Here is a 21674-nt window from a genome sequence, read left to right on the forward strand (position 1 = left end):
TCTCTCAGAAACTTTCGCTTTCCTTTCCTGTTCGTCTGCGAAATCAACCAAGTACCAACAAACGCAATGTTCGAAGAGCCCCGGCAGCTTTCCCGGAACTTCACTTAGAGGTTTAAAAGGCGCCCAGCTCAACCTGTAAACGTCGTTCGCTAGAGCCCCGTAAGTGCTTCCAAACAGGAATTATTTCGCTTGTCGCAAAAGTTGATAAAGTCGAGAAACAAAAACAAAAAGGTGAGGGCATGTGCACCGTGGAAGAGACAGAGGGAAGGATGCAACGGACGCGACACGCGAAATGGGGCAGAGGGCCTCGCGGGGGAAACGATTAAACGCTGGCTGTATTCGGCTATCGAGCCGTCTCTGAAACAGACATGCCAAACGAACCGGGTCCTGCAAAGGAGTCTTGCTGCGCCCAAGTAGAAGAGCTGCGCACGCGTCGTCAGCGACATCTCCAAGGCCATTAGCGGTGACTGTTTTCGCTGGACTCGCGCTGTTAGGCTTGCGATTGACAAGCTCTTCCTGGACGTCGCCAGACACACGCCACCAACAGACGCGCGCGCGCGCACATACACACACTCGTAGAGGAAACATCCTGACAGCGACAATTACCTCACCGTTGTCGCTGCCTGCTCCAAGTGGCTCTTGGGAAGCTGCCGCCAGGAAGACATCCACAGTTCCTCTAGTCTGCGCACACGTTTTCGTTCTTTTTTTTTCCTCCGGCTCTCACTCTCCTCGTTCTTGCTCTCCTTTTAGTGCACTTGGCCTCTGCACTCACAGGCCCAACTTTTCGCTTCTCCTGGGGGAGGGGGTATGATATGAGCAATCACCGAGCTCAGAAATGGCCCCTGCCTAAAGTTTTTCAGCAGCCACCCCAGCGCTAATGGACAGCAGGTGGCCGCTGCACACACAAAAAAATTGTGCTGAATCGAAATACTTGTATTGTAAGTGCAAAGGGAATAAAGAAGAAAGAAGACTCGAAGATGGAGCACGCTTAGAGAAATACAGGGCGAAACTCTATAGAACGAACCATGACGCAATAAACAGGGGCTAAATTCGTAAGGGAAATGTTTTAGAAGCATGGATCTAATCTCAGTAGACAGTTTTAGTTTAGCGTTTGCAACTAAACGTAAATGCACTACGTACGTAAAGAAATAGCGTTGTCATCACTGCGCATCCTCTGAACGTTATTGGGTTTCTACAGTTGACGTGCGGCTTGATAACGTAAGTTATTTGGCGAGTTTAAGACTCGAATGTTTACAAACGGTAAGAAATAGCGTTGCCGAACATGGCGGCACCCATGGCTCTCGCTTCAGCGTGAATTCTCGTGATGGCTGCGCTCTCACTCTCGTTGATCACCAGCAACTATTGTAATGAGCTTTCGCTTTCTCTAAACTCGCGTGAAACGTTAATTATGAGTGCATAGCGCGTCCAATTTCTGAGATCGTTCGGCGATTCCGGCAGCCGTAGACATAGAGACGCGTCCGCATAGCAAGAACAGGATGGTTGCTAATGGATTGTCTTGGCTTGAATACGTTTGGCACAACGCACCAGACGGCGCCCTGTTTTATAACGTGTTCCCTACGTTTGCGTTCCCGCACTGTAAACTAAAAGTCGAAAGGACGCGCACCGTAACGTACCGCAAAGGCGATTAGGTTTAACGTACGTAAAGCGACAAACGCTATTCTAAAAATGCCTAGTATGTGACCAGCTGCAATGATTTTGACTTACAAATATAAAATTACGCAGGTCCCACGCACTATGGGAATCTATGTAAGCGAAGCTTTCTGTGATGTTTGCTTTGATTGACGATAACTAACGGTGATGTTGACGGCGAATTGTTTAATTTCTTCAACGCTTTGTCCAACATGGGAACTGCGAGCGAAGAGTGGCAAGGCTCTTATGCACTCGTTTTGTGACTGCGTCGTTTCTACCCATTCTCTTCCTGCTCTGCCCCCTCCTCACTTCCATTATATCTAGCTTCTCTCTGGACTTGCACATTGGTAGAAAGGTAAGCACTTGCGGGGGACGGGAATGGATAATTACAGCTGTCAAGAGGTGTCAAGAGCTGGCGACGACCCGGGAGCTCCAGAGGGCATTGTTTACATTCGATGCGGTGCGGCCCAAACGAGTTCCTCGCGTCTCTTTTCTTCTCTGCCACGCTTCTCCCATGTAGATACAGACTCTGAACAGCGCCCCCTCCCCCCGACGTGGTGTGCCAGACTGCAGCAGCCACAGCAGCAGCAGTGGCAAAGTCGAAGGAAAAGGCAAAGAAAGCTTCGCTTTAAGAAGTTACAAAGGTTTACAATGGCTACATCAGATACTCGGTACATTGCCTTTACGAACGCATGATTGCATCCCGCTTACAGATTACACTGAAGGAAAAACCCCTTTAATAAACCCAAGGAAGGATTGTCACGGTGGCAAAATGACATTTGCCCTCTCCTACCACTCTCCCAAGGGAAAATGAAAGGAGTGCATTCGTTGACTGATTTCGCCATTTTCGTCGTGTGCCACCAGGGAGCAGTTACCATGGGCATTGCAATTCTGAGGGGCCAGATTTTGTGAGCAATGCGAGCGACCAGGCATTCTACATAAGCAGAGGCGGCACATGATGACAAGCGAAGTTCCCGGGATCCCATAAGATCCCCAGGTTAGATGAAACGCGGCCAGGTGGTTCCCCTCGGACCCGAGCCTCAAATACAAACACTGGCGCCGCTAGAAATGCGCCTTCTCCCGAGGAGCTTTCCTGCGAAAAGCACGGAACGGGAGCCTCCGCGACGGCGCCCATATATAGCGCAGCGAGACTCCGCTTCACTTGGCGCGCGCGTGGGCGCAGCTGGGGGCTCATTCTAGCGCCGCTGAGCAAAGCAACGACGCGCAGGGTAAACGCCTGAACCCTATCTCGCGGCACCTGTTTGCTCTGCGAAATCGCGCCCAGACGACCACGGGGCTGTTTTTCGCTCGTTCGGAATTGAGGTCCAGGCCTCCTAGACGATCGAGGGACGCCCTGCGGGGGAGAAGAGCGGCGTCGTCCGCGCTGCCTTCGTTTGCCCGAGACAAACAGCCAGGCTTCGTCATGCGCCGGCCGCGCTTTCTCGGCGTCTGGCGCGCGCGTGCCAGCGCGGTAAGTGGCGCGCCGGGGCCTTCCCGACCGGGTGCCTTGGCGCCCTCCTCCCTTCTTTCCGGACTGGGGCACGTTCCCCGGAAAGCTCTCGGTCACTGATTGCAGTTGAAAAATGCATTATTCGAGGATCTGCTGGTCACGGCGCGGATGGAAGCGGGGCACAGTGGCGCGCTCGGCCTGCGTCGAGGATGTCGAAGCTCCGCGCGAACGAGCGGAAGACACAGCGAGCGGGTACTCACGCTGTCGCGCACTAAAAGCAGCCAAAAGCGTGCTGAATGTGAGGCAGGGGTAATTGCAAGAGCAGATTGGAGGCGAAGGGCAACAAAATAGCTCTGTCTGGGCGAGAAGGAAGTACACGCCCATTTCCCTCCATGGCACCTGTTGCCGCCACGATGCTAAGGGCAACGTGGACCTATTAATACTGTTTAACGTAACAAAACAACAAGAGGGCTATGAGAGACGCTGTTGTTTGTAAAGAACTCCTCACCATGAATGACCAACTCCTTAATTTTTATTGACGTTATAAACATTGACATCACATCATGCTACGGGATAATGTGGAGAGGTTGGAAGCACATGCTTTTGGTGCGATTTCACTTAATTGAATACTTATCTTATATACATGAACGAGAAGAAAGGGAGTTAACAGAGGGGCCCGATTTGTCACCTCATGACATCGACTTCTCATGATATATATATATGTATCATCCGCCTGGCTACGCCCTCTGCAGGGCAAAATTAAGGCCTCTCCCATACTTCTCCAACTACCGCGGTCATGTGCTAATTGTGGCGATGTTGTCCTTGCAAACTTCATCTCATCCATCCACCTAACTTTCTGCTGCCCCCGGATACGCTTCCATTATCTTGGAATCCACTCCGTAACCCTTAATGACCATCGGTTATCTTCCCTTCTCATTACATGCCCTCCCCATATACCCGTTATTTTTTCTTTATTTCAACTAAGATGTCATTAACTCGCGTTTGTTCCCTCACCCAATCTGCTCGCTTCTTTTTTCTTAGCGTTACACCCACCTTTCTTCTTTCCATAGCTCGTTGCGTCGTCCTGAATTTAAGTAGAACCCTTTTCATAAGTCTCCAGGTTTCTGCCCCGTAGGTGAGTACTGGTAAGACACAGCTGCTTTACACTTTTCTCTTGAGGGATAATGGCAACCTGCTGTTCATGATCTGAGAATGCCTGCCAAACGCACCCCAGCCCATTCTTATTCTTCTGATTATTTCAGTCTCATGATTCGGTTCCGCGGCCGCTACCTGCCCTAAGTAGATCTATTTTACCACTTCCAGTGCCTCACTGCCTATCGTAAACTGCTGCTCTCTTCCGAGATTGTTAAACATTACTTTAGTTATCTGCAGATTAATTTTTTAGGCCCACCCTTCTGCTTTGCCTGTGCAGGTCAGTGAGCATGCATTGAAATTGGTCCCCTGAGCTACTAAGCAAGGCAATATCATCAGTTTCATTTCTCCTAATTAGATAATTAGCCTTAATTAAGTAATTAACTTCTGAAATAATATAATTCGTTGAAAAGTGTCAACGAGAAAATTGTATAGCCACATGGAAAACTCTCGATACAGCTTTCTGTTACTCGATACGTGCTACTTATAAAAAATTTTCTGAGCGTGAAAGCAGCCCGTGAATACACGCAAAGTGCCTCATATATCCCAGATGCACGCGAAATTGCCGCGCGACTGGCCCCTCGAGGCACTTTGCGTGTATTCACGGGCTGCTTTCACGCTCAGAAATTTTTTTGTAAGTAGCGCGTATCGAGTAACAGAAAGCTGTATCGCGAGTTTTCCATGTGGCTATACAATTTTCTCGTTGACATTTTTCATCGAATTACAATGTTTGAGAAGTTAATGACTTAATTAGGGCTAATTATCTAATTAATTAGGGAGAATAAAAATATCTGATATATATATATATATATATATATATATATATATATATATATATATATATATTGTTGCGTTGCTAGGTTCTATCTCGAACCCGGCTCCATATGGTAGCGTGGCGGTGGCTTCGGGATGCAGAATTCAGAAGCTCCGAAGTTCGGTAATCGAAAACCAACAGGTTTACTGGCACTTGAACGAAACTTACTAGCATGGCTTAATAAGAAAAACAGAAAAAAGTCGTTTAGCAACAGCTAATTGCCATAGCCCGCGCAGCTTCTTTTTTCTCCGCACTGTCATTATAACATCTCTGTTTAAACCGTCCCTCCTGTCGGCAGCCACTCACACATAGGTCACAACCCACCAGGACGATAGCCAATCAAGAAGCACAAACACTGTCCCAGACGGAATATCGGACCGGCAACCCCAGCTAGTTCCAGCGGGCGCAAAAGCGGAGAGAGGGTCTGGCCGAGGGAATGGGAGGAGTCTTTTACTCCCAAATGGTCTCCGCCGCTGCTTCTCAGCATAAGGCAGGCACCAGTTCGTGGCGGCTGTCTTCAGGGAAACGTCCATGAGCTCTTCGAGTCGTCTCGCCTCCCCAGCAGTGGTAACTCTTTCTTCCCTTTGTGGCGCTACTTCTCTGACGAGGGGAGCTCGCTACGGAGAAAATAGCAGCGCCCAGCATCGAATGGGAACTATTCTGCGACTATCATCCCAGCGTGGCTCTCACATTCGATTCTTGGGCGTGGCAAACAGCATGTTGTCTACTGCAGTCATAGCAGCTTCCTGCCCCGCGAAAATAGTCACGGAGCGCAGAAGTCACCGCTGCTGCACCGAGAAACGACTTCATTTTCTGCAGATTAATTCCAGAAACTCGCTGTCGATTGCTACATTGTCGGGTATGCCGCCGACCAGATTTTTCGAGTTATCGCTGTAACTCAAACACGTGCGCAAGCAGGCAGTCAGCCCCCTCTGAAACAACCAGGTCAAAAGAGGAATGGCGAGAAACTTCAGTAGCTGTTTGCGAAATGCACACCCTCGAAACTCTCTGGATTCGCTTATGCTGATGAACCAGACGTGCTACGTTACGCATTTAGAGACACAATCGCACAAACAAATGAAACTCATGAAACATATGGGTAACAGTGCAAAGAGACGACCACAAGAAGGGAGACACGTGCACGTGTGTGCATGTACATGTGTGCATGTGTCTCCCTTCTTGTGGTCGTCTGTTTGCGCTGTTACCCATATGTTTCAAGATGAACCAAGTCACCCGAAAAGAAGTATTGATGAAATAAAACTCACGTAACAACTTTGAGTAAGGGTGAATAGCAACCCTGGACCGCTTAGAAAAGGCGAATAAGTGCATCCGTGTTTCAATTCAATTTGCCCTTCTTGTACTTTATGTCAAAATGATATTGCTGTAGAATGAGGCTCCACCTCAGCAGGCGACTGTTCTTTGATGTCGCGGTTTGTAGCCAGGCCAGGGGACAATGGTCCGTCTCTACGAAGAATTTGGCGACCACGAAATAACATTGGAGTTTCTGAATGGCCCAGACAACACAAGCACATTCTTTTTCCTACGCGCAGTATGCCATCTCACGAGAGCTCAGTTTTCGGCTCAAATAAAAAACGGGATGTTCGTTACCGTTGTCATCCCACTGGCACAGAACGGCACCTATAGTCCTCGATCACTCGTATCACACTGGACCGGGAATTGTCGGTAAAAATCGGGAGCTCGCAATACCGGACGGCTAATCAATACAGCCTTCAGGCTTTAGAAGGCAGCTTCCTTCTTTTCATCCCAGACTACGCTTGTCGGTTCCCTACCGCGGACCGCATCAGTCAGGCGGCTTGCCAAAGTTGAACAGTCCTGGTTGTAATGATTATAATACCCAGTGAGCCTCAAAAATGCCCGAGGGTCCGTCTTAGTTTTCGGTGGTGAATAGCCTGCTACCGCTGATATTTTAACCTCACTAGGTTTTCTAAAACCTTGACCTATGTGGTGACCTAGGTAGTCCACGGTCGCCCTTGCAAGACAACACTTCTCGGCCTTTACGGTAAGCCCAGCTTGACGCACACGACTGAACACCGCTCTAAGATGCACCCAATGACTTGCCCATGATTCAGAAAAGGCTGCGATGTCATCTAAGTACACTGTAAAATTGTTTACACCCTTGAGGGTGCTTTCTTGTCCACTGGTAACCCCCTTACCATTAGAGCCTTACAAAAATTTATTGAGGCCGACAACGGAGCTCCAACTAGACGTCCAATGACAAAAGACGTAGTTGAAAACTATATAATCATTCTTACAGCCTTGGGTGCGCACAAATATTCGAAAAGAGAACTTCACAGGAAGAGATATGAAACTCTTCTGGCGGATATTTCTGTGCCCCCACGGCTGTCAGAATGATTAAATAGTTTTCAATTACGCTTTGTGTCATCGCACATTTAGTTAGAGCTCTGTTGTCGTCCTCTATAAATTTTTCTAAGGCCTTAACGGTAATTGTCTAAACTGTTTTACAGTATGTATAGGGCTCGGCTAATGTTTCACAACCCTTTAGAACCCTATTCTTGAGGCATGAAAAACAAAATGGAGCATTTTTTGAGTCCCAAGCTTATCATTGTAGGTTGATTGCTGCCTGTTGGTGTGGCGAATGACACGTACCTACTGGCTCGCTTAATGAGCGGCACTTGCAGTACCCTCGAGTAAGGTCTAGCGAAGTTACACAGCCTGCTCGAATCACCTGTTCCACGATCTCCTCAATATTTGAAATTGGATACACTTGATCCTTGGTGAGAGCATTTAATTTTCGATAGTCTACTACGTGCCTTGGGTCTTTACCCGGAGCTTCCACCAAGATACGCTACAGCTCTCCCGTGCTTGCTAAAACATGCAAGTCAAATCTTCGAGAACTCCATAGCGTGCAAGCACAGGCACTACGCGTTTGCCTGGCCCTTCCGCGGAGCGCCTCAACAGCAGGAACCGTTACAATGGCTCAAGACCATTCGATCACGACTTATATTAGCACGGACATGCTTAGGGCCCATATTCGTCATGTTTCCCGAAAACGATCAAGCTCTCTTGAATGCCTACCAGAATGACGACCACAGGCGTCATTCTCCAACGTGGTCAGCATCCATCGTGCCTCCCTCTATACCATCGGGCTTCACACCCTCAGCATGTTCAACCTCAGCTTTGTGGTGTTTAAAATAACCTCAAGTGCGTCTTACGGTTCCATCGATAAGACAGAAGACTGACCTGCCTACCTTGGCTTTGAAGCAAGCAGCTCTAGATGTCTGCACACTTTCTACTTTGACTAAGTCCACATATATACGTATGGCTCTTCCACTCAGAACAGCGGCACCGGCGCAGTGGTTATACTATCACGACCAATAAGCATCCGATACAATATTTCTCAGACGACATCACCAACCGGTTTGGAGCTTGTTGCCCTTCGAGGTGCCGTTGATTATATTAACAACCAACCGGCTAATCGGTGGGCAATATTCTGCGACTCGAAGGCGGCCTCACGTTGTCTTCTGTCAGCTCTTCGTCGCGGGTCCTGTGAACAACTCGTGTCGTAGATGCGATAAATGCACCATCATATGATCGCGAAAGGACACGACGTCGTACTTCAGTGGCTGCCGGGCCATTGCGGTATCTCCGGCAACGACCTTGCTGACGAAGCTGCTAGGAGAGCACACGAAGGAGCAACCCTTGTTTCTGTACCTTTATCGCGGACTGATGCAACCCAACACTTAAGCAAGCTAGCGCACCGTATGACATTGGCGAAGTGGCACACACCTGAATTCACCCAACGTCGATTGCATTCCCTCGACCCATCTATGCAACTGCGGCTGTTACCTACGCTTCCGCGAAATGAGAAAACAATGCTGTGCCGCTTACGCGTGGGCATCGCATTCAAATCAAATCAAATCAAGTTTATTCACCATTCACCAATGTATATACATGTTTGATTGGAATGGCTGATAGCGCCGCGTGCAATACCTGCAGTGCCGAGGAAACTATAGAACATCTACTGTGCTACTGCCCATCTTTTGAAAATTTTGAAAGACATGACCTCTGCACACCTCTAAATCAGTTAGATAGAAAACCGTTCACCTAGAACAAGATCTTGGGACCATGGCCCCGCATATCGCAGCTAAAAAAGGCCACAAAAGCGCTGCTGCGATATTTGAAAGATACCGGATTGAGTCACCGTCTGTGATCCGGACTGAGGGACCGTTCGATGTCCCCAGTGGATTTTCTCTTCTTTTAATCTTTCTCTCCCCTTTTCCCTTTCTCCAGTGTAGGGTAGCCAACCGGGTTCAATCCTGGTTAACCTCCCTGCTTTTCATTTATCATTTGCTCTCTCTCTCTCTCTCTCCACCAAGATCATCGGTGAAGCGTATTTGCTCTTGGAGGGCTTAATTACTCCTAATTCGAGCATGCGCTTCACTTCCCCGTCTAGGATTTCTCTCTGTCTAGGTGAGAACCGATAAAACTTTGATTGTAGTGGCACCTCGGACGTCAGCTCAATATCGTGCTCAGTCGAATCAGTTCTACCCGGTCTGTCGACGAAGCATTCATGAAACTCCGCTATAATTTCGCCAAGATCAGACAACAAGGATTTATCTAGTTCCTCTCTCGGCTGAGACCTCTCCAGGAGTTCTTGAGCGCTACATCCCCCTCCACTTAAACAAATCAGGTATAAGACTGAAGACTCTGCATCTCTTCACGAAGGTTTAAGGTCATATTCACGCCCACCTCTCTTTACACGTAAATGCGCAGCTCCTTACGCTTCCCTGGGGTTTTCCTCACGTAGTTGGTGCCAGAGAGTTTTGCAACCACTTCAGCGGGCCCTTCCAACTGTGCTTCCAACCTGTTTTTCCCTGAGGCTCTTAGTAACATTACTTTGTCAACGATTCAGAACGTCGTCTGACTGGCGGTCCTATCGTATTGGACTTTGGACCGATTCTGAGCTGACTTCATGCTGGCCTCCACAAATCCTTTAGCGTTATACAGACGCTCCAGCAGATTCAAAGCAAACTCGTCTCCGTGCCCTTTCCACATTTCCCGCACCATTCCCAAACGTGAGCGCAGTGACCTTCCGTAAACAAACTCGGCGGGGCTGAAACGAGTGGATTCATGTGGTACAGACCGCAAAGAGAAAAGTGGTGCTGGTAGGCATGCGTCCCAGTCGCGCTTACTTTCATAACACAGTCCTTTAACAACGCGCTGGACACATGGGAACACAGTCAAAGAAACTTGACAGAAAATGACAGGTTTAAATACAATAAACTTCAAAAGGTTCTTTTTGCGCTTCCAAAACGTTTATTCGAAGCATGTCCTTTTGCGGGGTTTTTTTCTCGTTTTTTATTCTGACTGATGCACGGTGATTTGCCATACCGTTTCACTCCGGCCATGTACATGTTTTACGAACAGGCCGGCTTCTTCGACGAAAGCCGTTGAATTCAGGCATTTCCCCATTACTCTCAGCCTACGCTTCCAAGTGGCACGGCACACAGGCAGGTGACAGAGTGAGAGAGAAGGAGGGTTAGAGAGAAGGGTGCAGCGCAAGGGGTGAAGTTGACCAGTCGCACTAGGAAGACAGACGGGCCTTTGAAATTAAAAGTGCCCTGCGACGCGTCGCTGCCATTAATTGCACGATAACGACTTCCGCCGTGGGCAGAGTGCCTACGGACTGGTAATGGGCAATTTACAGCGTGCATTGTACGCCGACGGTGCTCGACCAGCGTAGAATTAAGGAGGAGAGGGGAGGGGGAACGAAATTAACGTCTGTCGCTGGAAGCATTCAGGCGTACCTCTGCAAAATGCTCTTCCAAATAGCAGCGACGTTGAGCTTAATGTTACGATGGAATGCCACTTCTTTTTCTTGTCTTTTTTTTTCTCCTTTAAAGTGCCTGAGATACCTTCAAGCTACACTTGCAATGAGAGCTAATGGCCCGGGCACTCGAAACTTTCCACTTTTTGACAAAACTTGTACATTGTAGACATTGCTCTGACATTCACTTCCGACGAGCAGAGGAATACAACCGGCGCATACATAAAAAAATAACAGAAAAAACAACACACGGAAAGATAGGTTTCTGTTTTCAGTAATAAGAGCAGCGGTGAAACTAGTACCGCATCGCGTATAAACCCACCGAACAGCTAAGATTTCTCTCACGAGCCACTCTTGCAAGCGGCCTCCCTTAACTTGGTGCGAATTTGCATGGAATCCTGTTTACTATATACTGCAGATTTCCGAGAGAAAAAACGCCGTTCGTAGGCGCGAAAGCGAGTTAGGCGTGCCGTATAGCACCCCGCCGTTCCGGTTGCTTTCAGATACAAGAGGCGTGTTTGCAGAGAAAGCGCCGTCACAAAAGCCCCGCACTGTTAGCATTCCTGGCCGCTCTCGGAACAGCGGTGCTTTCAACCTGATATATATATATATATATATATATATATATATATATATGCGTACGTACGTATTGGCTCGGATTTTTGCTCGCTTATTCGGTACTTCATTACACAAAAACGCGCTCTTGTCCAAGCGAATGCGCAGTTACCCGGGCGAAGGACGCCCACTGAACGTGTCGAATTTTTAAGGCTCTTCATTGTCAGCACTCGTGCATTACGAGGAATTGGAAGCAGGCCGCGCCACCGAAAGCGGTCAAGTAAAAGACAAAAAAAAGGAAAGAATGAAACGTTGCGGGCATTCCGCGCTGCTGACGTAGGCAAAGCTGTAACAATTTCACTGAAAGCTTTCTGTAAAGAACCCCTTTAATGTTCCTTTGTAAACGAACTGTGCGCACCGCTTCGCCTATATGAGAATCTGCGAGGTTTGTCAGGTAATGGTGATTAGGTTAGCTTTCTTTCTTTTTTTTTTTCTTCGGCGTCCCGCCTTCTTTGCCGCCGATAACGGAAGGCAACGGCTCTGGTTCTATAGCGTAAAATTTCACAAAGTTCTTGAGTTCGCTATTCGGGTTGACGCTCGCTGCTACTTTAGGGCTTACATTGGCACTGAGCGTCGTGGGCACTGAACCACAAAACTGGACACTGTGATGGCGTACTTGATCGTCGCTTGCTGGCATTGGAAGTTACGCCAGAACAAAACCTGCATTAGCAAATATAGAGGCTGCGTGTGCCTGTTGGGCTAAGAGCCCAACAGAGCCGTAGAGCTAAGAGCCCGTATAAATAGGCTCCTCAGCCTGCCTTATCTTGCCGGTACGGTAATACCTCCGCGCTTCCCTTTGGCATACTGGAAAGCAAAACAACGGTAGTCCAACTAACAGAGAAACGAATCGGAATAAACTTAACAATTCGTGCTAGGGGAATCCGTATAGTGTGCAATTCGGGGAGAAAGACTGGGGGTCCAGTGAGCTAGCGCTTTGACCTTTTAAGCTGGTGCAACTTATATAGTACATGTTGTAAAACGTTTGACCGAATAAAACAAAGTATCAGCCACAAATTCTTTTCAGCATCCAGCAGCGCTTGCGTTGTATAATTGCTTCACAGACTTTTTAACTTATTCTGCGTCATTAGGGCATGGTGTATCCGCAGAAAATTTATTTATGTATGTATGTATGTATGTATGTATGTATGTATGTATGTATGTATGTATGTATGTATGTATGTATGTATGTATGTATGTATGTATGTATGTATGTATGTATGTATGTATGTATGTATGTATGTATGTATGTACGTATGTATGTATGTAGGTATGTATTTATTTATTTATTTATTTATTTATTTATTTATTTATTTCATGTGCCCTCAGGGCCATTGGCATTGGGGAGGGGAGTGGTTAGAGGCATACAAAACAAGAAAAAATAGGAAATGTGATACAAGGAATAGGAGTATTGCAATAAAAAGTTAACAGGTGTGTCTACTCATACAATATTAGCTAAGGCGTTCTTGAAAAGCTGGTAATCTTTGATGGTGGCTGTCAGTGCGGGAAGGTGATTCCACTCTGCTGCTGTACGAGGTATAAATTACTGAAAGAAAGCGTTGGTTCTGCAAAACGGGACACCGACCTTGTAGACATGATCTAATCGCGATGATAAGTGACGTGGGGGAGGGATTAATTCGCTACGCAAGTGTGCATGATGAAACATCTTATGGAACAGACAGATACGAAACGCTTTGCGACGTGAGGCTAGGGATGGTAGATTAAGGCTTGATTTCATTGAACATGTGCTAGCGGTCCTGTTATAGTTGGAAAGAATGAAGTGAACCGAGTTCTTTTGGACCATTTCTAGTGAATGTATTAGGTTTTCTTGATGAGGGTCCCAGATGGGTGCGGCATACTCTAGTTTCGGACGTATTAACGTTTTGTGCAACAGCTGTTTCAGGGATGAGGGCGCTTTAGAAAAGTTGCGGCGGATGTAACCAAGCACACTATTAGCATTGTGAATTATTTATGTGATATGCACAGACCAAGTGAGAGTAATAGTGATGTGTACACCAAGGTACTCGTACGAGCCTACTGATTCTAAGAGGACATGATCTAAGGAATAAGTGGGGATACTGTTGCAAGTTCTGGATACGCGAAGATATTTACATATTGTGATGTTAAGTTCCATTAGCCATGTTTTACACCACAATGAAATAGCGTTCAGGTCAGACTGAAGAGCGGTTATATCGTCACTGCTTGATCGTCACTGCTTGTTATTTCTCGGAAAATTACGCAGTCATCCGCAAATAAATGGATATGAGAGGAAACAGAAGGCAAATCGTTGATGCAAATTCGAAAAAGAGGCCCGAGGACGGAGCCTTGTGGGACGCCGGAATGAACAGGGTTTGACCGAGAGTTAAGATTATTAGCTGACACGTATTGCGAACGGTTATTAAGGAAACACTCAATCCAAGCAAGAAGTTTGGGGTCTATGTTCATGAGCTGTAGTTTGTGAAGTAGCAGTTTGTGACACAGTTTATCGAAAGCTTTGGAATAGTCAAGGAAAATGGCAAACACGCCTCAGTCATGCCTCGTCAAAGGAATCAAAGAAAATATAGTTAGCGCTATGGTTGCCGCTTGTACACTCAAAAAGCGCTGATGTTCGGCTTTGTTAGTAACCACATACTTAAGATTGTTTTAGCTCATTGACATCGCGAGGACAATAAACGGAGCCAAACAAGTAAATACCCTGCATATAGCACATTAAAAACATATAGTTCTTTTTTTTGGAAAAGCAAGCCAGAGCACGCTGACACACTTGTTGTTTGAACTTACTATTTTTGCTGCTTTTGATTTTTTGAACAGTTAAATACAGCTGAGCTGTCGCTGCTGCCACTGCGCTTCTGGCTGGCGCTCGACGATTGTAATAAACCTCGTCACGTTCGGTGGAGGTGCGGAGTACGCCTTGAATCCTTGAATTTCGCAGCGCGATTACGTCATAAATTCCTGTCATGGCGCAAGACCCGTCACCACGTCCAACGACCCCGATACCTTCCATGTCCTGCTCGGGTGCATTGCGTCAGGGCAGATCCGCCATTCTCGGCTGGATAGGAGACCATGACGTGGAGGACTGGCTGGCCACCTATGAAAGGATGAGCAACCACAACAAGTGGGACAAGGCTTCGAAACTGAGCAACGTCATATTCTATCTGAGCGATGTTGCGAACTTGTGGTACCACAACCACGAGCCTGACCTAAGGACCTGGGTGGCATTCAAGACCAGCTTCACAGAGGTGTTTGGGCATCCTGCAGACCACAAGCTTCACGCCGAACAACGTTTGCGAGAACGGGTGCAGCAGAGCGACGCGTTGATGTGACAATGACGGAACACGACAACATAAAGCATATTTTAAAGGGAGTTAACAATGATGCCTTTCACATGCCGTTGCCAAAAAACCCCAGCACTGCGTCCGAAGTAGTAATCCTGACTAGAATGCCCACAATGCCGACCCGTGCTGCGTTTCATGCGCCAACGCGGACATCCGTGCGCAAGACTCATGGCGCACGCCAGACAACCGGCCGATTTGCTACTCCTGCGGCCATCCTGGTCACGTGGCACGTTTCTCCCTGCGCTGGATGCCACCTAGTGCTCGCTGCTGGCGACAGTCTTAACTACCCGTCAAGAGAATTTCAACGCCATGCTTCACCGGACCCGCCTTTCGATTCTATGAGCCTATCAGACGAATCCACCTTCGCAAGTCGTCGTCCGCTTTCCTTTCACCGCCGCTCCACCTCGCCTATGAGGCATCTGCTTACCACTCGACCCCAGGAAAATTAGTAACCGCAGTTGGGAAGGCCAGAACTGCGTGTCGTGCGAAATCATCGAGGCCTCCGACTTCCCCTCGTAGCGTGATTGACGTAAAAGGAGCACAGGCACTAGCACTTGCAGACACAAGCGCCGCAATTTCAATATTAGCGTGTTATGTGTTGTCTATTTTCTTGTCACTCCTGCTTGAGCCACTGTGCCAGCAGCATTGAGTAAATAAATAAATGACTGACTGCGGTGCTTCAATATGCACAAAAGTTTAGGTTGGTAAGGTGTTTCCACATGCAGCCACATTAGGAATGCGCGGTCTTTGGAGACAGGATCTACAATGCGCCCAAGTGCCCTGCAGCACGGATATCCACTGAGCCACAACGTGAGGTGCGTCCGGCGAGTGTACACGTAGAGCCAACCGGCCCTCCGTGTCTTTCCGCGTGCGCAATGACGCCACCTACGCACGCCACTGATGCGCTACCATGGCACCACCCACAAACATTACCACGGAACGATGTTCGCTTGTCTAGCCTAGCAGTAACGACGTTTCCGGCTGGCTAGACTCGCTGTGTCACATGTACGTGATGGTATAACTCGCCATGACCCACTTAGAAAGCAGTGTTGAGTAAAGCTTACTACGCTACCGCAGTTTACAAAGGTAATAAATTAGGCGAAGTGATGTCGTTCTCGGGGGATTTATCCGGTTGTTCATTATTTTTATTACCCGTTGCGGTAGCCCAGCGGCTATGACGTTTCGCTGCTGAGCTCGAGGTCACGGGTTCGATCCCGACCGCGGCGATCGCGTTGCGATGGGGGCGAAATACGCAAATGCTCGTGCACCGCGCATTAGGTGCGAACTAAAGAACCCCATGTAGTTAAAATTAATCCGGAGTCCTCCGCTACGGCACGTCTCAATCAGATCGTGGTTTGGCACGTGAAACCCCAGAATTTAGTTTATCATCACCATAATCTCGAAGGTTTCAATTGAGTCTGTCGGCGGTCGTTCACATTACACTCATTTGTTTGTTTGTCCGTTTGCATGTGTCTGCCTCTAGCTCCATTTAGCAGTGAGACTATTTGAGAAAATAGTGAGATGCATTGGAATCTTTTCAGCTTGCTTCAATAAAGTGCCACAACGGAAGGTGAGAAACAAGACAACTTCCAACTGGCTGTACTGTGACACCCTAGATGCTTCTATGAAGCACTTTCTCGTGAACTGTTCAGAGCGAGGTTGTTTAAGCTATAACATTCTAGAAAAGGAAATAAACTTGACTTGAATGGAATCAAACTTGAGCCATTTAAAAAATAAAGGTGAATATTATGTAAAGAGAACGATTGGTCCATTGGAATGCCACCGTACCTAAAGTTATGCTTTGATAGCCCTATACGGGATTTCTTAAAAGCAAATTAATTTCGTTTGATCTATAGATACTTGCAAACTGTGCTGATATTCAGTGCTTGCTTCCAGGACTACTTGATCAGTGATGGTCGTGTGCGCGCATATCAACATGATCATCGCGATCATCAGTATCTTCGGCATTTAGTCTCCCAGCACCAGGACGGATGCCTCTCCCTTTGATCTCCATTACCCTTTACATTGCGCCAGCTCACACTATCCTATGTCTGCAAATTTCCCGATTTCATCAAACCGCCTTGTTGTCTGCCTTCCTTCAGTGCGCTTCATTTCCCTTGGCACTTATTCTGAAACTATGATAGATCACCGGTTGGCTGCCGGTGGTCTGCACAGCCTACATTACATTGTCTGTAAAACTCTATTTCTTCTTCATAATCTCAGCAAGAACATCGGCTACCCCTCTTTTCTCTCTAATCCACACCACCGATTTCGTGTCTCTTGAAGTTACGTTTATCATTTTTCGTTCCATCGCTTGTTTCGCGGTCCTCAACTTGTTCTCAAGCTTCTTTGTTAGCCTGGAATTTTCTGCCCCATGTGTTAGTACCGATAGAAAGCAAAGATTGTGCACTTTTCTTTTCTAGGATGGCAGTAAGCTCCAGGTTAGGATTTGGCAATGCCTGCCGTATGCACTTCAACTATTTTTATTCTTCTGCAGATTTCCTTCTGATGAGCTAGGTCCCCTGTGACTAATTAGCCTAAGTAAGCGTACTTCTACGCAGATTCTAGAAGCCGCCTGCCAATCACGAATTCTGGTTCTCTTGCCAGGGTACTGAACAATAGCTTAGCCTTCTGTATATTAATTTTCATAGCTACTCCTAACACTTCCTTGCCAAAGGTCGTCAATCATTCATTGCAAGTCATCTCCAGCGTTGCTGAACGAGACAATGTCACCTGCAAACCTCAGATTGTTGAGCTATTCCTCGTTGATCCTCACCTCTAATTTATCCCTATCTAACAGCATCAATACATCTTCTAAGTATGCAGTGAATATCATTAGAGACAATGTCTTCTTGTCTGACGGCCTTCATATTAGGTATTTTACAACTTCTGTTAATATTTAAGGTAGCTGTGCAAGCTTTATAGATAATTGCTAAGGAAGTACACGTATATGTCCGATGCCCCTTGACTACACGATGCCTCTATAACTGCTCGTATATCTACTGAATCGAACGCCTTTTCGTAATATAATAAAGTCATATAAAGATTCTAGTTTTTTTCTGCAGATTTCTTATTGATACTGTAAACATGATTCATGGGTGAATATTTCTTCCTAGAACAAGTCTTTTCTCCGCGTTGATTGAGGTCATGCTTTGCTTTGTTTGTATAGGAAATTACCTTGGTGAATATTACGTACAACACCGAAGGCCTGCTAATGGGACTACAATTCAATTATTTAACGTATCCTTTCTTATGGATTATGGTGATGTTGGCGTTCTTCCAAGTCTCTGGTACATTTGGAGTCTTTAGGCATTGTGAATAAAGAAGAGGTCGCAAGCTTTTCGGGTACAATATCCCCTCTATCTCTTATCAAATCGACTACTATTCCACCTTCTCCTGTCATTTTCTCCCTCGGTATATCTTGCAAACTATTCTAACCTCATCACTGATTATACATGGAACTCCTGTATCCTGTTTAGAGTCAGAGGACTTCGTTGTCCGGTAGACCAGGCTTCAAGTACAGTGAGAGGCAATACACCCGAAGAGCCGATAGCAGCGCGTCTTACGAAACTTACGGAGACACGTCTGGCGGATTCAAACGAGACTTGGGAATGTCGCCCGGAGCAGGACGTCATCAAGTACCCGATCTTAAAGGCCCAACCCCTGGAACGTGTCGGCAAGCTTCGGCACGCGCCAATGCGTCAAAAGCGTCGGTTGGGAATAGGGTGAAGCGTGGCGATGCGCAGAGGTTTTGTCGACTGCTGATGCTAGAAGTTCGGCGACGCGTGGCGACGCGTGGCGACGCTTCGTTGGCGTGCACCAATCATAGGCTGCAATTCGTCGCCGGCGTCAACCAATCGGAGGCTGCGAGGCCTCCGGCTAGTATGCCTACGATGGCCGCCGATGCGAAGACGCCAACGATTGTCCGAGTTTTTTGGACGCACGCGACGCGCGACAGTGTTACTGAAAGACAGGTGATGTGATAGCAGGCCGACAACGACACGGCCGACGACCGTGGGTTGTGGCAGTGCGATGTGCATACGAACCGACTTTGAACGACGCCGACAAATCCAACCTGCCTACTGGATTCCGCCTGTCTCAGTGCGATCGCTTGCTAAAACTTCCAACATTGTCACGATTGCCGCAACGTCTGTGCTTGGTGTATGTGTATTTTGTTGTGCCCGAAATGAATGGGGACATGCTTCCGAACTCCGAAGTCTGGATAAACAGCACTCACCTACCGCCGATGTTCTTTATGTTACGCGTAGGCCTAGCGCGTTCCTCGAGTTCGTAACTTGTGAGTAAACGAGCCCAGCTGAGAAACTCTGTCGAAGGAAATTAATTTTCAGTTCCGTTTGCCGCTGCAGCGATTTAAAATATGGCACTCCTGACTTCGTGTGGTGTGTGATGTGGTGAATGAACCGTGTGGAACTTCGCATGGTGAACCGCGGCGTGTCTCGTGTGGTCTCAGGTGACTCAAGTTTAACGGGCGAGTTGAGTGTTTTTTGCAGTGGCAAAGATAACTTTCGAAAGCGAAAGACACTAGTAACCGAAGAATGGGAAGTACGTACGTCATCAGCCATGCCGCCCGTTTCAGCTGACAATGCGCTATTCTATTCGGCATGTGAATCCAGTTCAGTACAAGTTCACAGTACTCCTTCACTCACTTTCTTCAAGTGCATGCGTCATATGGGCTAGTTGGGGATAAATCGATCGTCCAGCACTCAAGAGCGCTGACGCACTGAAGGAAACATGACACAGCGCAGTTATGTTTAGGTCAGTTTATACTTGAGCACTGCAAAAAGGAATGATCTGTTTGCAATATGTGCACCGTGTGCCATGCATAGGAGGACCTGCATTCTGCAAGACCTATGCATGCAGCCGCGTATACCAGGATTGCTTTGATGCCTGCTTGAGAAGCACTACGTACTATGTCAGTGAAACTGTAATCGGCTTTTGATCTCTTTTTCGTTGATGGAAAGAGCAGATACTGTGAGTGCATTGTGGGGAACGTGAAAAGGTTTCATCAGTGTTTTGTGCAGTCGGTGCGCTTAAACTGCCCAAATCTCTTCAGCTTCCACTAAAAGTTATCTCGCTGCGATCAACTCAAAACCAAGTTCCTAATGCACCTTCGCAGAATGTGTTTGATTAACAAGTTAACGCTTCCACGGCAACATTATACCGATGTACAGCATATGCGCTTGAAATAAATACATTCCGTAAAGGTGAAGGACTAGGTCTGCAATATCAAACTTTGTAGCAGCACTGCAAAAAGTGCTGCCATGCGTATCAGCCACAACTGCTGCGTGCCCAACCTACTTCTCCGGAGGCACCCCTATAAAGACTGTTCAGGCCCTTCCCACTCTGAGTGTAACTTTCAGCCCGTCTCTAGACTTTTCCGCATATGTCACCAGTACTGTATCTAAGGATCGTCGCATTCTTGGGTTTGTCTCCCGTGTCTCTCTTCCCTGTGTATCTGAAGTTTTCCGAGCACTCTACACTTCTAATTCTGCCACGGCTTGAGTACTACTCATTAGTATAGTCCCTGTACCAAACTCACGTCGCAGTCTAACTTGACCTTGTTCAGCGCCAGGCAACACGCACCCTCTACTCCCATATTTTCTGTCGTCGCAAGCTCATGTCAGCCTACGAGCATTGCCTCAAAACCCTCAAGTGGCACACCCTGCAATACCAGCGCAACATTGCGCTAGTCTGTCTATTCTGCAGGGTGCTTGACGGCTCTCTGGACAGCCACTCGTCTTTCTTGTTCAGTCCGTCTGAACAAGCGGTCAGCACAGCCTGAGCCCCATCACGCCTGTATGGGCCGACACCGCAACTCCATGCTTATATCTGGCATACAGAGCTTTCTCTCCGCCCCCCCCCCCCCCCGCCCGGCCACTCCCCTTCCTTGCGACCGGACTGAATTGGCACTCCTGTGTGTGTGCGTGTGCGCGCGCGCGCGTGTGTGTGTGTGCGTGTGTGCGTGTGTGCGGGTGCGTGTGCGTGTGTGTTTGCGCGCGTGCGTGCGTGCGTGCGCGCTCGCGCATGTGTGTTCTTGCGAGCTGTCTAGAGTTGTTACCACTAAGATTATTATTATTATTATTATTATTATTATTATTATTATTACGACATTGAATGTGTTGAAGCTAGCGTGACACATAATCCAAAATATTTCTGGAGTTTCATGCGCTCTCGCTCTTCTAAAGAGAGTGCCACAGATGTATGTCTTCGTGATGAAAATGGCGATGTTGTCTCGAACTCTGGTGATGGCTTTGCAGAACATTTCTGTTCTGTATATGGTGTAAAAGATGTTCAAGTAACCTTCCTCCTCAGTCTGGCATGGTGGGTACTCTATTCCGTCAATAAAGACCTTGTTTTCAAGTGTGTGAAGTGCCTTAAACCTTCCCTTTCTTTTGGTGCTGATGGTATTTCTTCCGCAGAGCTTAACCCTTTCAGACGCTGTCTACACAATTGTGTGCACCAAGATAGTGCATCAACAGCAAAAGCACTGATGAAAGTAGTGATATTTAAAATGTGTTGCATACATCTTAAAACACTTATTATTGGAACTGTGCTGAAATTTTGAACAACATGTAGAATGCTTGAGCAAAATGAGTGGGAAGGTAGACGGTTGGGTGTTTTTACTCTGTGTCAATATGTTTTATGTAGCGGGTTCATTTCTTTCATTGTTTTTCACAATGTCATGCACCAGGCATAATTTTCAAGTGGCTGGACAAGTGCTTTTCAAGCTTTTCAAAACACTAAATAGCTTATGTCCTCATATTTGCTGTTCCTGTAGCGAGTTTTCGCATGGAGTCGAAATTCTGTAAACTTGACAAAACTAATTAAACA

General features: G+C 47.3%; 1 long non-coding RNA gene across 1 annotated transcript in view; it reads right to left on the reverse strand.

Moving 5' to 3' along the window:
• Positions 1 to 21674, reverse strand: part of LOC140215891 (uncharacterized) — a 266281-nt gene that overhangs the window by 231166 nt on the left and 13441 nt on the right. The window lies entirely within an intron of this gene.

This window comes from Dermacentor andersoni, chromosome 1, assembly GCF_023375885.2.
Source record: "Dermacentor andersoni chromosome 1, qqDerAnde1_hic_scaffold, whole genome shotgun sequence".
Classification (NCBI taxonomy): domain Eukaryota; kingdom Metazoa; phylum Arthropoda; class Arachnida; order Ixodida; family Ixodidae; genus Dermacentor; species Dermacentor andersoni.